The 12,718-nt window shown below is 39.7% G+C and overlaps 1 non-coding gene across 1 annotated transcript; it reads left to right on the forward strand.

Annotated features, from left to right (window-relative positions):
• Positions 1–678: 678 nt before the first annotated feature.
• LOC118989035 (U1 spliceosomal RNA) lies at positions 679–842 on the forward strand. Its single transcript, XR_005066931.1, has one exon. It is a non-coding gene; the product is annotated as a U1 spliceosomal RNA (small nuclear RNA).
• Positions 843–12,718: the final 11,876 nt, after the last annotated feature.

Raw genomic sequence — 12,718 nt, forward strand, 5'->3', positions numbered from 1 at the left:
CCCAAGCCAGGTATGCTGCTTTAAGTAGGCTGGATACTGACAGTCTGTGCATTAAAAAAAAGAAAGATAATAAAATAGGCAAACTAGGTCAGTCTAGCAACAATCCATTGCTCTTCTGGAAGGATTCACTCCCAAGATTCTTTGTATTGGAAATTTCCCTTGAAACTTTGAGATGATTTGCAAAACCCAATTTACACAAAACCTTTCAAGAGCTCGTGTGTTAGGTGAGAAAAGCACCATTAGTCTGTGTTGTTTTGAAATCCTTGCTTAGCATAGCTTAAGTGCAGATCTGGAAAAAAAATCTACATGTATATAAAAATACGGTCTTTGGGCACTATCGATGACAAGCAAATGAGAAGTTCATGAAATTACTGGTCTGGGAAGGAATGCATTCTCCCGGACTCTGGGCTAGTTTCTGTGTTTCGTTTCTGTGCACATTGGCACATGTGCGACATCAGCTTGTGAATCCCAAGGTGGTGCAGAGGCTTCGTGAAAAGTGCCCACTGGGTGCTAGCTGACGAACCCAAGAGAGGGATGTGTTGCTCGTTCTTGATTTAGTTTAAAGCTACCATTTTATTGGGTGCTCATTATGAGCTGAATCATTTACACAGTGGTTTACACATGTCATCTCATCGCATCCTGGCACGAAACTGGTTGCGGCCAGAACTAATTGTCTTCATACTTACCTGGCAGGGGAGAGACCACGATGGAGAAGGTGGTGTTCCCAGGGCGAGGCTTCTCCATTGCACTCTGGATGTGCTGACCCCCACGATTTCCCTAAATGTGGGAAACTAGACTGCATAATTTGTGGTAGTGAGGGACTGTCTTCACACTCTCCTTTGAAAAAATCATTAATTGTTCTCATCTTGCTCATGTAAAAACCGAGTTTCTGAGAGGTGAAATCATTTGTTCAAGGTCACACAGTTAATTAAAAATTCTTGATTCAAATGCAGGCTTGTATAGAGTCAAAGGCCATACACTGAGTCAGTACAATTGCACTTGACCTCGACTGCACCTCCAGGCTCAGCCACTAAATGGCTGAGGGTAGAGATGCAGTTTATATCTGTCTCTGTTCACCAGCAGGTCCGAAGGGGGTGATAGTACTTGTCATGACTGTGGTGACGGCTGAAAGAGATCGGGGTGGGAAGGTGCTTTCAGAGTACCTAGGTGTTGTGTAGGGGGGTGATGTGAACGTGATGTTCCCCCAAAAGATGAGGTTTACAACACCTTAAATTGGGGTACTGGGCATGTACTTTAACCTCATTTCTTGAGAGGCCAGAAATGCTTCTCATTATTTTAATATACTTCATAGCTTGTAGTGGGTTAACGGCTGGTAGGTCAATAATGAGTGAACGAAAATAGTGTTAATAGCTAACATTTTTTTGAGCTCTTACTGTGAACTCAGGCATTATTCTAAATAATATACATAATATATAAACACATATTTATTCAATATATAAACATTTATATAATATATAATAAATTGTATAATATATAATTATTGTAATTAGATAATTATAATAATAAAATTATATATTATAGGTATATAAAATACAGGGTCCAGCACAAATAATGCTCTGTTTTTATTACACACTCTTTTATTACAAAATCAGAGTTAAGCGTGTAATTCTGTAACATAACAATATCACACTCAAACACATCGCATAATATTTTAGGTGAAATGTTCAAATTGAAACTATAAATTATTACACACATATTATTACCCTACTAACCACACTCAAGCAAACATTACTTCTGCCAGACCCTGTGTGTGTGTGTGTATATAACTCATATAAATCATTATACATATATATAATATATGTATGTTATATACATTATATGTATATTATATACATAGTTATATATGTGTATCATATACATAATTATATGTACATTATATATGAAATATATATAGTTTAATCCTTACAACCATCCTATGTGTGCTGGGTTCCAATATCCTTCCCATTTCACTGATGAGGAAACTAAGGCACCAAGCACTGAATGACCTGCCCAAGGACACCCAGAAAATGGGAGAGGTGGGATAAGAACCTACATCTTGGGGCCCCAGAATCTCCTCCCCAACCCCTGTGCCCTCAGGCTTCTCTATACAATCCCGCCGCACCATTTCTCCCCTCACGTTGCACCATGAGGCCCTCTGCCCTACGTTTACCGTAGCATTTCTCATAACCGACAGACTTTGTACTCGTTCTGCTTTCCTTCAAGTTGGTCTTCCCTAACACACATTTGTGTTCTGCTCCAAGAGGACAGAGACTTCTGTCTTCTTTGTTTACCGCTGTATCCTTGGCATTGTTTCTTCTTGGAGTGTCTATGAGCTGCTGTTACCTATAGGACAGCGCCTGCGCATTGTAGGCAGTGACAAGATCTTCACTGAATGAGAGAATGAATGAATCCCGCGGATATCTTTCAGCCCCTCAGAACTGTCAGCTCTTTGGGATTTATTCTGCCCTGGTTCTGCTTGTAGAGGGGATTTCAAACACCATGCCGTGGAATGGGAGGTATATAAACACATTTATCTGGGCTGAAGAGTGACTAAGAAGGAATTCAGCTCAGGGGAGGCAAGATACGAGGTGGTAGATAGCAGAGGCATCAGGGGAGGAAACCTATCTGTCGGGGGAAAGCCTTGCTGTCTAAGGGGAAGGGACACGTGGGAAGGGAGGTCTGAGTGGGGGTGACAGAGCTCAGCAAAGGGAGCCAGGAACTGGGTTAAGAACACTGGTGGACGGGCCCACCTTGCAAAGCTGGGGGGCTGCCACGGCTTCCATAACGGGGCACAAGGAGGCAGTGACTGGTAATGAGGCAGAGAAATCTGAAGTGCAGAGAAATTAAGAGAGAGCCTCTTGTCTGCTCTTGATCTTTTCAGGATGACAGCAAGGTAAAGGTCTCTGCACATGATTTTGAAGCAAATTCTGACTTTGAAAAATGATGTCAGATAAAATGACAGTTTGCTACTCCTGAAACCAGGGGCCAGTTCCTGTAGGCAATCAGTAACAATGACAGGCAATCAAGGCTGGGCTGTAATTAGTGTGCAGTTGCTCTCTGTGAAACTGTTAGTAAAGAGACTGTGTTTGATAAAGGAGCACTGACTCGGGCGGTTTGCATCGACTACTTTTGTAGGAACGAAGCAGTTACTTCATGCCTTGATGTTCCTACAGGAACATACAGGGTTCAGTTAACAGGGTTAACTGAAGATTCGAGTCAGTGAGGAAAGAGACAGTTCCACCCCCCGAGAATGACGTGGTCACTGATTGCTCAGACCAGAAGGACACTTTGTGATACCCAGCTCCTTGGTGGCAATCACCTGCTGCTCTTAGTGAGATCCCTGACTGCTGTTCTGGTCCACTTGAGACCCGCTGTCAACTGATTACTTGAAATGTGCTTAAACCCCCTTTCTATACCTTCCCAACATTCTCCGAGGCACTAATCTTTCCTCTTTCTTCTCTTACAGATGATTATTTCTATTCTCCAGGAATCTACCTACTCAGAAACTCTCTCCTTGTACTGGTTATCTATTGCTGAGTAACAAAATTAGCCCCAAATTTAGAGGCTTAAAACTACAAACCTGGCTAATCTCACAGGTTTCTCAGTAGGCTGCAATCAGAGTTCGGGGGGTGGGCAGGGGGGAGGGCTGCTTTGGCAAGGTATCATTTATATACAATAAATTGAATTAAAACTATGCATTTGATGGATCATGACAAATGTACACACCTGTAAAACTACTACCAAAATTCAGAAACAGAAAATTTCTATCACAACCAAACCTTTTCTTATGGTCCTTGCCAATCCACTCTTTCTTTGTCCACAGCCCCAGGTAACCCCTTACCTGCTTTTTGTCCCTATGGGTCAGTTTACAATTTTTAGATTTTTAGAATTTTATATAATGTGATTCATGCAGTATGAACTTCTTTGTGTATATCTTCTTTCACTTACCCTAATGTGTTGACTTGGAGATTTATTTATGCTGTCAGGTGTACCAACAGGTAAGCCTTCTTTGTTGCTGAATATTACTCCAGTGCATAGATATACCACAGTTTGTTCATTAGTCTCCTGCTGATGTGCATTAGAGTTGTTTTTTTCTTCCCAGTGTGGGGACCATTGTCAACAACTTTCTGTAGGTGTTTGTGTGTAGCCAACAAACTGACACATGCTTTTATTTCTCTCGGGTAAGTAACGTGGAGTGAAGAGACTTGAACATACGGTAGGTGTATGTCCAACTGTTTAAGAAACTGCTAAATTGTTTCCCAAAACATTGCTGTACCATTTTGCATTCCCACCAGTGAGACTTCCAGTTGCTCCATATCTTCGCCTCACCTAGTGAAGTCTTCACCACACTCGGTGACGTCGCCTAGTGAACTCCCTATCTTCACCAACTCTGGGGGGTGGGGAAGGGATTTAATTTAGCTCCTCTAGAAGGTACATGGTACGGTTTTACCTTGTGCTTTCCTAATGACCACCATGGTGAACGATTTTCCATGTGCTTATGTGCTCTCCAAGTCCCTTTTTTTTTCTGTTGGGAGTTCTATTTAACCTTTTGTCTATTTTTAAATGGGTTTCTCATCTTATTATTGCATTGTGTTTCTTATATATTCCTATTCTATACACAAGTTCATTACTGAGTATATACATATAAAGTATTTTAGTCCATGATTTGACTTTTCATTTTTAACAATGATTCTTGAAGATCTAAAGTTCGTAATACTAATGAAGTTCGGTTTGTTGATTTTTTTTCTTTTATAGTTCACATTATTTTTTTCTATGTAAGAAATGTATACCAAATCCAAGGTCATTAAAATTTACTCCCTTGTTTTCTTTTTAATGTTTCACAGTTTTAGCTTTACATAAGCCTATAACTTATTTCAAGTTGATTTTTGTGTGTGGTGTGAGCTGTAAGGTTTGAGGTTCATTTGTTTGCATATGGCTACCAATTATCCCAGCACCGTTTATTGAAAAGATTGTCCTTTCTCCACTGAATTGCCCTTGCTCCTTTGTCAAAAACCAATTGACAATAAATGTGTAGGCATATGTTTGGACACTTCGTGCCACTTTCTTAATTTATTTGTCTATCTTGATCCAACAGGGCATTGTATTGATTATCGTAGCTTTACAACAAGCCTTGAAATCAGAAAATATAAGTTCTTTAACATTGTTACTCTTTTTCAAAGTTGCTTCAGCTATGCTCAGCTCGTTGCATTTTCATATTCTGCTGGGCCTTCAACTGGGATGACATTGAGTTTGTAGGTCAGTTTGGGGAAGGATTGACAACAATGAGGACTCCCTCTGATCCAAGAACACAATATAACTCTCTATTTATTATGTCTTTTTAAGTTCTCCTAGCGATATCTTGCCATTTTCAGTATACAGGTGTTACATATCTTTTGCCAGATATACCCCTAATTTTTCATACTTTAAATGTTATTATTAAAAACTTTTTAAAATTTCATTTTCTGATCATCTGTTGCTGGCATAGAGAAATACAAATGACTTTTGTATATTGATTTTTGTATCCTGACACTTTGGTAAACATTTAGAAATATATTTCTTAGAAATTTTTTACATGGAGTCAGGTTGCCTGTGAATATAGCTGTAGGTTTTTGTAAATGCCCTTTATTAAGTTGAGGAAGTTCTCTTCTTTTCTTAGATTGCTGATAATTTTTACCAGGAATGAATTTTAAATTTTGGGAAGGAAATGTTTTTTATGTATCTATGGAAATGGTCATGTGACATTTGGATTCTAGTTTGTTACAATAATGAGAATGACATTGATTTACTTTCAAATATTAAAACCACCTTCAACTTAGGGGACAAACCCCACTTGGAAACTGTGTACTGTATTTTATATGTTGCTAGATTCAATTTGCTTAAGTTTTGTTGAGAATTTTTCCATCTATGTTTATAGGCAATATTGTCTTGCAGTTTTGTTTTTGTTAATGTTTTTTATCTATTATTTTCTCATATATTTTATTATTTTCTGCTTTTATATTTTAAAACTTTTTTCCTCTATTCTCCCCTGGGTTTTAATTGGCTCTTCTGTTTCTATTTCCTAAGGTGAAACTTTAGGTCACTGATTTCAGAGCCTTATTCTTCAGCAGGATAGATTTCTTTCTATGTATTAAGCTGAATTCCACAAACTTTAATAACTTGTGGTTTTGTTTTCACCAGTTCAAAACAATTTCTAATTTCTCTTTTATCTCTTTTTGACCCATAGATTATTAAAAATCTATTATTTAGACTTTTTTGGAGTTTTCAGCGCATTTTCCTGTTGATTTTTAATTTAATTCTATTGTGATCTCAAAATATACTTTGTTTTTAATCCTTTTAAATTCTTTGAATCTTGTTTTGTGACTGAGAGTATGGTGAAAGTTGACACATATTGTATGTATAGTACACTTGGACAGACTAGGTATTCTGTTGTTGGTAGGAGAGGCTTATAAATATTATTTAGATCAAGTTGACTGATAGCCTTGTTCAAGCCTTTCATATTCTTACTAATTTTACATCAACTTTTTCTCACAGTTTTTCTGAAAGGGAATATGAAATCTCCAACTATAATTGTGAATTTGCCTATTTTTCTTTGAACTCTATCAGACTTCCTTTTTGTATTCTGAAGTTTAGTTATTAAATGCATAGATATTTAAAATTCTACATACTTTTGACAAATTTACCCCTCTATTATTACTAAATGACTTTGCTAATATTCTTTGCTGTAAAATCCCATTTGCTATTAACATGGTTCCCCCAGCTTTCTTTTGGTTAGTGCCTTCCCATTTATTTACTTTTACTCTGTGCCTGTCTTTGTAATGACAGTGAGTTTCCCGCAGGCAGTGCAAAATTCAGCCAGTGGTGTGTCTGATGTAAATTCTGTTGTTTTTATCTTGATTCTTTTTATATAGCACTTCTTTATTATTTGGCTATTTGAAAGCTTTTCCTCTGTATCAGTAGTTTTAAACAGTTGACTATGATGTAGGTTAGGGCAGGATTTTTTACATTTCTTAAATTTGGGGCTTGTTAAACTTCTTTATGGTTTGCATTATATTTGGGGTATTTTGGGCCATTATCTTCTCAAATACTTTGTCTGCCTTCTCTTCATTGATATGTTAGGCTGCCTAAATTTTCCCGAGAGCTCACTGATGCTTCGTTCAACTTTTTTCACTCTTTCTCTTATTTTATTTTGTTTCTATTGCTATGTCTTCATAGTCACTAATCTTTTCTTCTACAGTGTCTAACAGCCTGTTCCTCCCATCTAGTACATTTTTATTACACTAATTATATTTGTCACTGCTAGAAGTTCCATTTTGATCTTTAAAAAATTTTACATGTCTTAAAATACTTCATCTTTCTTCAACCTATGGGGTATAGTTATAAAAACTGTTTTAATGACTTTGTCTATTAATGCTATAATGTCTGTGCAATCCCTGGGTATTGATACCCTGCTCTCTTTGTGTGGTTCTTGCCACAGTATACAGTAGTTTGCTCACATGCATTCACTGGTTAGTATTCAACTGAAAATTCAAAGGGAGCCTCCACACAGAATATTTAAATTCTTTCATTGTGCAGTTCCCTCCCCACAAGCGGCCCTTTGATTTCTAGTGACCTGAACCTCATCAGACTACCAACTCCATCTTTCCACTGCAAGGAGGCAATCAAGCTCCACTCGGGTTTCCCCTCTTTTCAAGACAGCACAGAAGGTCTCCCCAAGCAGGAAGCCTGGGCCACCCGCGGGCTCATCTCACCTATTTCTCTTCTCTCACCACCACTCTCCTGGGCTGCCTAATGTCTGAAAACTGTTATATCATCAATTTTGTCTGTTGTTTTAAATTTCCTGTTGGAGGATAAATGTAATTCCTGTGGCCCACATTAGTCAGAAGGAGACATCGCTCGATGAGCTTTTATTTTCTCCCCTATTACAATGAAGGATTGTATGAATTTCTTTTGTTTTCCTGCATGTTTCTGTCCTTTGCTTTTCCCTCCATTGGATTACTGATATTTTTCTTTCTTTCTTCACTTCTAGGAGCCCTTTAGATATGGAGATTAGCTTCTCTTTTTTTGTAAAGCTATTCCAGTGTCTTGTTTGTCTTTTTACTTTATTTATGGTGTTTTTATTCCATGCATATGGTTTTCATTTTTATGTCGTAAAATTTATCAATATCTCCTTTTACTGTATTTGGATTTTGAGACAAATTTAGGAAGGCCTTCCTGTGGTGTATTTTTAATAGACTCAGAGCTTCAGTTCTTTGCCTGCTGAGAATGGATTTGATTTTTGCCAGTTGCCTGAGATTATTTGGAAGACAATCTAGTGACTAAGAGTGGAACAACAAATTGAGCGATGATTATTTTTATTACATCATAAAGTTTCTATGTCATTGAGAGATTGGGTTTCATGTCAAAGGCACACATTTTTCCTGAAGCTGATTCCAAAGTGGAATTTTAGAAACCTGTGGCCGGATAATATTTTTACATGTTAACTTTCCCTCCTACTGTAGTCCCTTCTTTCCCTTTCCCCACCTTTGAGGAGGTAGTCTGTTCCCTACTTTATGATCTTGGAGGAAATGTATGACAGACGATCATGGGGAGGCAGAAGGCTCAAGAGAGGAACAGCCATGTGGCATCTTTAGGAAGGAAGGATATAGACAGACAGAAAGGAAAATTTCTGCATCTCAGGCAACAGCGTGCCACTGAACCACATGGGCCATCAGGGAAGGATGGTAGCCATCATCTGGGTAGACTGTGAGGACAGATGACCAGCTGGATGGCCCCTCCGGGGTGCTGTGGGACTAGCATCAGGAATAAGGTCAGGAATTATGACAGACTCCCAAAGCTCGTGGGTAGAAACACTAAGGGTGACTGACATGAGGTTTCTTACCACTCGATTGTCTGGGGTCTTGAATTTGAAGTTTAGTTTATTTAAAAATGTACATTTTATATATTTAGAAGAGCTTGCCTCACTTTACACATATTCTGAGCAATGGTTTACATAAGTTAGTAGCTTTCCAAAGTGAGGGACTTGAAGGGGTATATTTATTTGTCTGCTAAGTGGGGGTACATAGTGAAAAGATTACTACCTGAGTCACTTCTAACTGAATTATCTAATTTCCTTCTATCGTACATGTAGGCAATAACCCACAGGAGTATCAGCAATCCCTACGATTTCACCAACAAGAGAAAACACACATTTTCATATTACAGCACAGCTGCTGCCACCCTTTCAACATATTGTTCGTCCCCCTTACTGCTCATCACCTGTAGTGTTATGGAAGCTTATTCATTACCTTTACTATGGAAGTTTCTAGACATGTTGCTAGATCTACTTAACGTATTAATTAAGAAGCATTATAAGGACAACAGGACTTCTGGCCAAGATGGAGGCATAGGTAGACACACTGTGCCTCCTTGCACAACCAAAAGAAGGACAACAACAAATTTAAAAAAACAAAAAAAAATAACCAGAACTGACAGAAAATCAAACTGTATGGAAGTCTGACAACCAAGAGTTAAAGAAGAAACACTCACCCAGGCCGGTAAAAGGGGTGGAGATGGGCAGCCAGGAGGAGAGGACTCACAGCAAAGCAGTGGCTGGTAAACCAGGGTGGGCAATGTAGTGGATGGCAGACCCAATGAGGTGGTGGCTTACAGACTGGGCAGTCCCATATTTGCATGCAGATAAACTGGGAAGAACAACTGGGGAGTAAGACAGACCACACAACCCAGGGACCCAGCTCAGGGAAATAAAGCCTCAAATCTCTGACTGAAAACACCTGTGGGGGTTGAGACGGCAGTGGGAGAAAGTTCCAGCCTCACAGGAGAGTTTGTTGGAGAGGCCCACAGGGTCCTAGAATGTACACAAGCCCACCAACATGGGAATCAGCACCAGAAGGGCCCACTTTGCTTGTACATAGCAGAGGAAGTGACTGAAAACCAGCAGAGAGCAGAGCAAGCTACACTGTTCCCACTTGGACCCCTCCCCCACATACAGTGTCACAGTGACATGGGTTGCCCCACCCTGGTGAACACCTAAGGCTCTGCCCTTTACTAGTAACAGGTGTGCCGAGACAAAAAAAAATGGCTCAAATGAAAGAATAGATCAAAACTCCAGGAAAAATACATCTAAGCGACAAAGAGATAGCCAACCTATCAGATGCACAGTTCAAAACACTGGTCATCAGGATGCTCCAGGAACTCACTAGGTACTTTAACAGCACAAAAAAGACCCAGGCAGCAATGAAGATTGCATTATGTGAAATGAAGAAAAATCTACAGGGAGTCAACAGTGACGGGAGGGAAGCTGGGACTCAAATCAAAAGCATGGGCCAGAAGGAAGAAAGAAATATTTGACTAGAACAGAATGAAGAAACAAGAATTCAAAAAAATGAGGAGAGGCTTAGGAACCTCCAGGATAACTTTAAACATTCCAACATCTGAATCATAGGGGTGCCAGAAGGAGAAGAACAAAAGCAAGAAATTGGAAACTTATTTGAACAAATAATGAATTTCCCCAGTCTGGCAAAGGAAATAGACGTCCAGGTATTCCAGGAAGCTCAGAGACTCCCAGAGAAGCTAGACCCAAGGAGGAACACACCTGGGACATCATAGTTACATTAGCCAAGATTAAATATAAGGAGAGAATCCTAGAAGCAGCAAGAGATAAGGGGACAGTCACCTACAAAGGAGTGCCCATTAGACTGTCAGCTGATTTCTCAAAAGAAACTTTGCAGGCAAGAAGGGGCTGGAAAGAAGTATTCCAAGTCATGAAAGGCAAGGACCTACATCCAAGATTGCTCTATGCAGCAAAGACATCATTTAGAATAGAAGGGCAGATAAAGTGCTTCTCAGATAAGGTCAAGTTAAAGGAGTTCATCATCACCAAGCCCTTATTATATGAAATGTTAAAGGGACTTATCAAAGAAAAGATAAAAAATATAAACAGTAAAATGACAACAAACTCACAGCTAATAACAACCAAACCTAAAAGAAAAAACTAAGCAAACAACTAAAATAGGAACAGAATCACAGAAATGGAGATCACACGGGGGATTATTAGCAGGGGAGTGGGAGGGGCAGAGGGGGGAAAGGTACAGAGAGTAGGTAGCACAAATGGCAGGTAGAAGATAGACAGGGGGAGGGTAAGAATAGTGTAGGAAATGTAGAAGCCAAAGAACTTATATGTACAATCGATGGACATGAACTAAAGGGGGAAATGGGGGTGGGAGGGAGTGTGCAGGGTGAAGAGAAATAAAGTGGGGGAAATGGACAATTGTAATAGCATAATTAATAAAATATATTAAAATGTAATTAAAAAGAAGCATTATTATTACTATTCCATAAATATTTTGTTAATTTATATAGCAATATAATTAGTTTCTTTTGTATTCACATATTTTATTTTGAACACTTATAAATAGTATTCTGACTAGCAGCCTATAGATTTCAGCCGACAGTCCAAAAGTGTCATAAATAGGTCAAGAGTGCCTGTTTCTGTTAAACTTTGTATAAGTCCTGGCTGGAGGCACCTCCCCCCTCTACAAGAGACAAGACAGCAATAAGGCAGCTCCTTGCTTGTCATTTCCAGCTCCTCCTCGGCTGGAGGATTTGAGGATGTGACTTAACTGCAAGAGAATCTGACCTTCTACACTCATTCCAGGCTCAATCAACTGCAGGAGCCCAGCACTCTATCCTTCTGCTTTGACAGCTTCCACCAGGAGCAGTGCTTCCTAGGTCTGGGGGCCTGAAACTTTTCAGCAAGGCTTGGATGATGACAGATTTGCCTCTTCTTTCCTTATGAGCTGGTGCCAAGAAGACTTTCCACATCAATGGAATAGCTTCAAACCTGACATTCTGGGCTTGGGGGCCCCTCTCATTTCATCAGCACCGCTTCCGGCCTCTGTCTTTGAATCCATTATACTCAGGGCACAGGGCCTATGTCCCCTCTCTTGCCTCTAAGTCTGCCTCTGCCCTTTCAATACTCCTTTTTCTGCGTCCACACTCCCTCCAGCTGTGGCAGGTGATGATGCCAGCAGACTGGAGGATTTCAGCATCTCCGTCTTGCACGTTCCTGGGGAGAGAAGCTATCGGCTTTCACCATTTGACAAAAAGAGAATGAGAATAAAATCAGGTCAAAAGCAAAGCCCATGCTGAGTTAAAGTCTCTGATCTTGTCATTCTTTTGAATACAAAACTCCCTGACCCAGAACTCTTTTTCTAAGATCAACCTGAAGACAAAACTTTTCAGCATCTGTTACCTGAGAACATTTGACTGCGTGCAACTCTGTTTTCTGTTTTCACTGTGGTAATGAGAGCTAACATTTTACAGTTTATGAAATGCTTTCTGAGTTATGATTTTGTTTATCCTCAAAGGCACTGTACACCTCAAGTTGTCTTGCTCGCATTTGACACATGAGCTATCTGAGCCCCAGAACTTTGAAGACTCACTGTACAAGGCACTAGCAGTGGGAGCTAAGCTAGGACTTCTGTCCGCAGAGGCACCGCCAGTGACCCTGCCCTGCACTTTCTGCTGTAGGGCGAGGTCAAGGTGCAAATGCAGATCAGACAGCTCACACTTGAGCTCTTTGCATTCTGCACGTAGGTTTTGTTTCTTTCCGCATTTTAAGAGAATTCACATGAGCTCCTATTTTGAAATTTGTACATCTCACATCAAAATCCAGACTCCTGACTTTTTTCTATCTTGGATGAAATAAAAGGTCTTGCTA

This window comes from Sturnira hondurensis, unplaced genomic scaffold (genome assembly GCF_014824575.4).
Source record: "Sturnira hondurensis isolate 20B ecotype Veracruz unplaced genomic scaffold, ASM1482457v3 Scaffold0006413, whole genome shotgun sequence".
Taxonomy (NCBI): Eukaryota; Metazoa; Chordata; class Mammalia; order Chiroptera; family Phyllostomidae; genus Sturnira; species Sturnira hondurensis.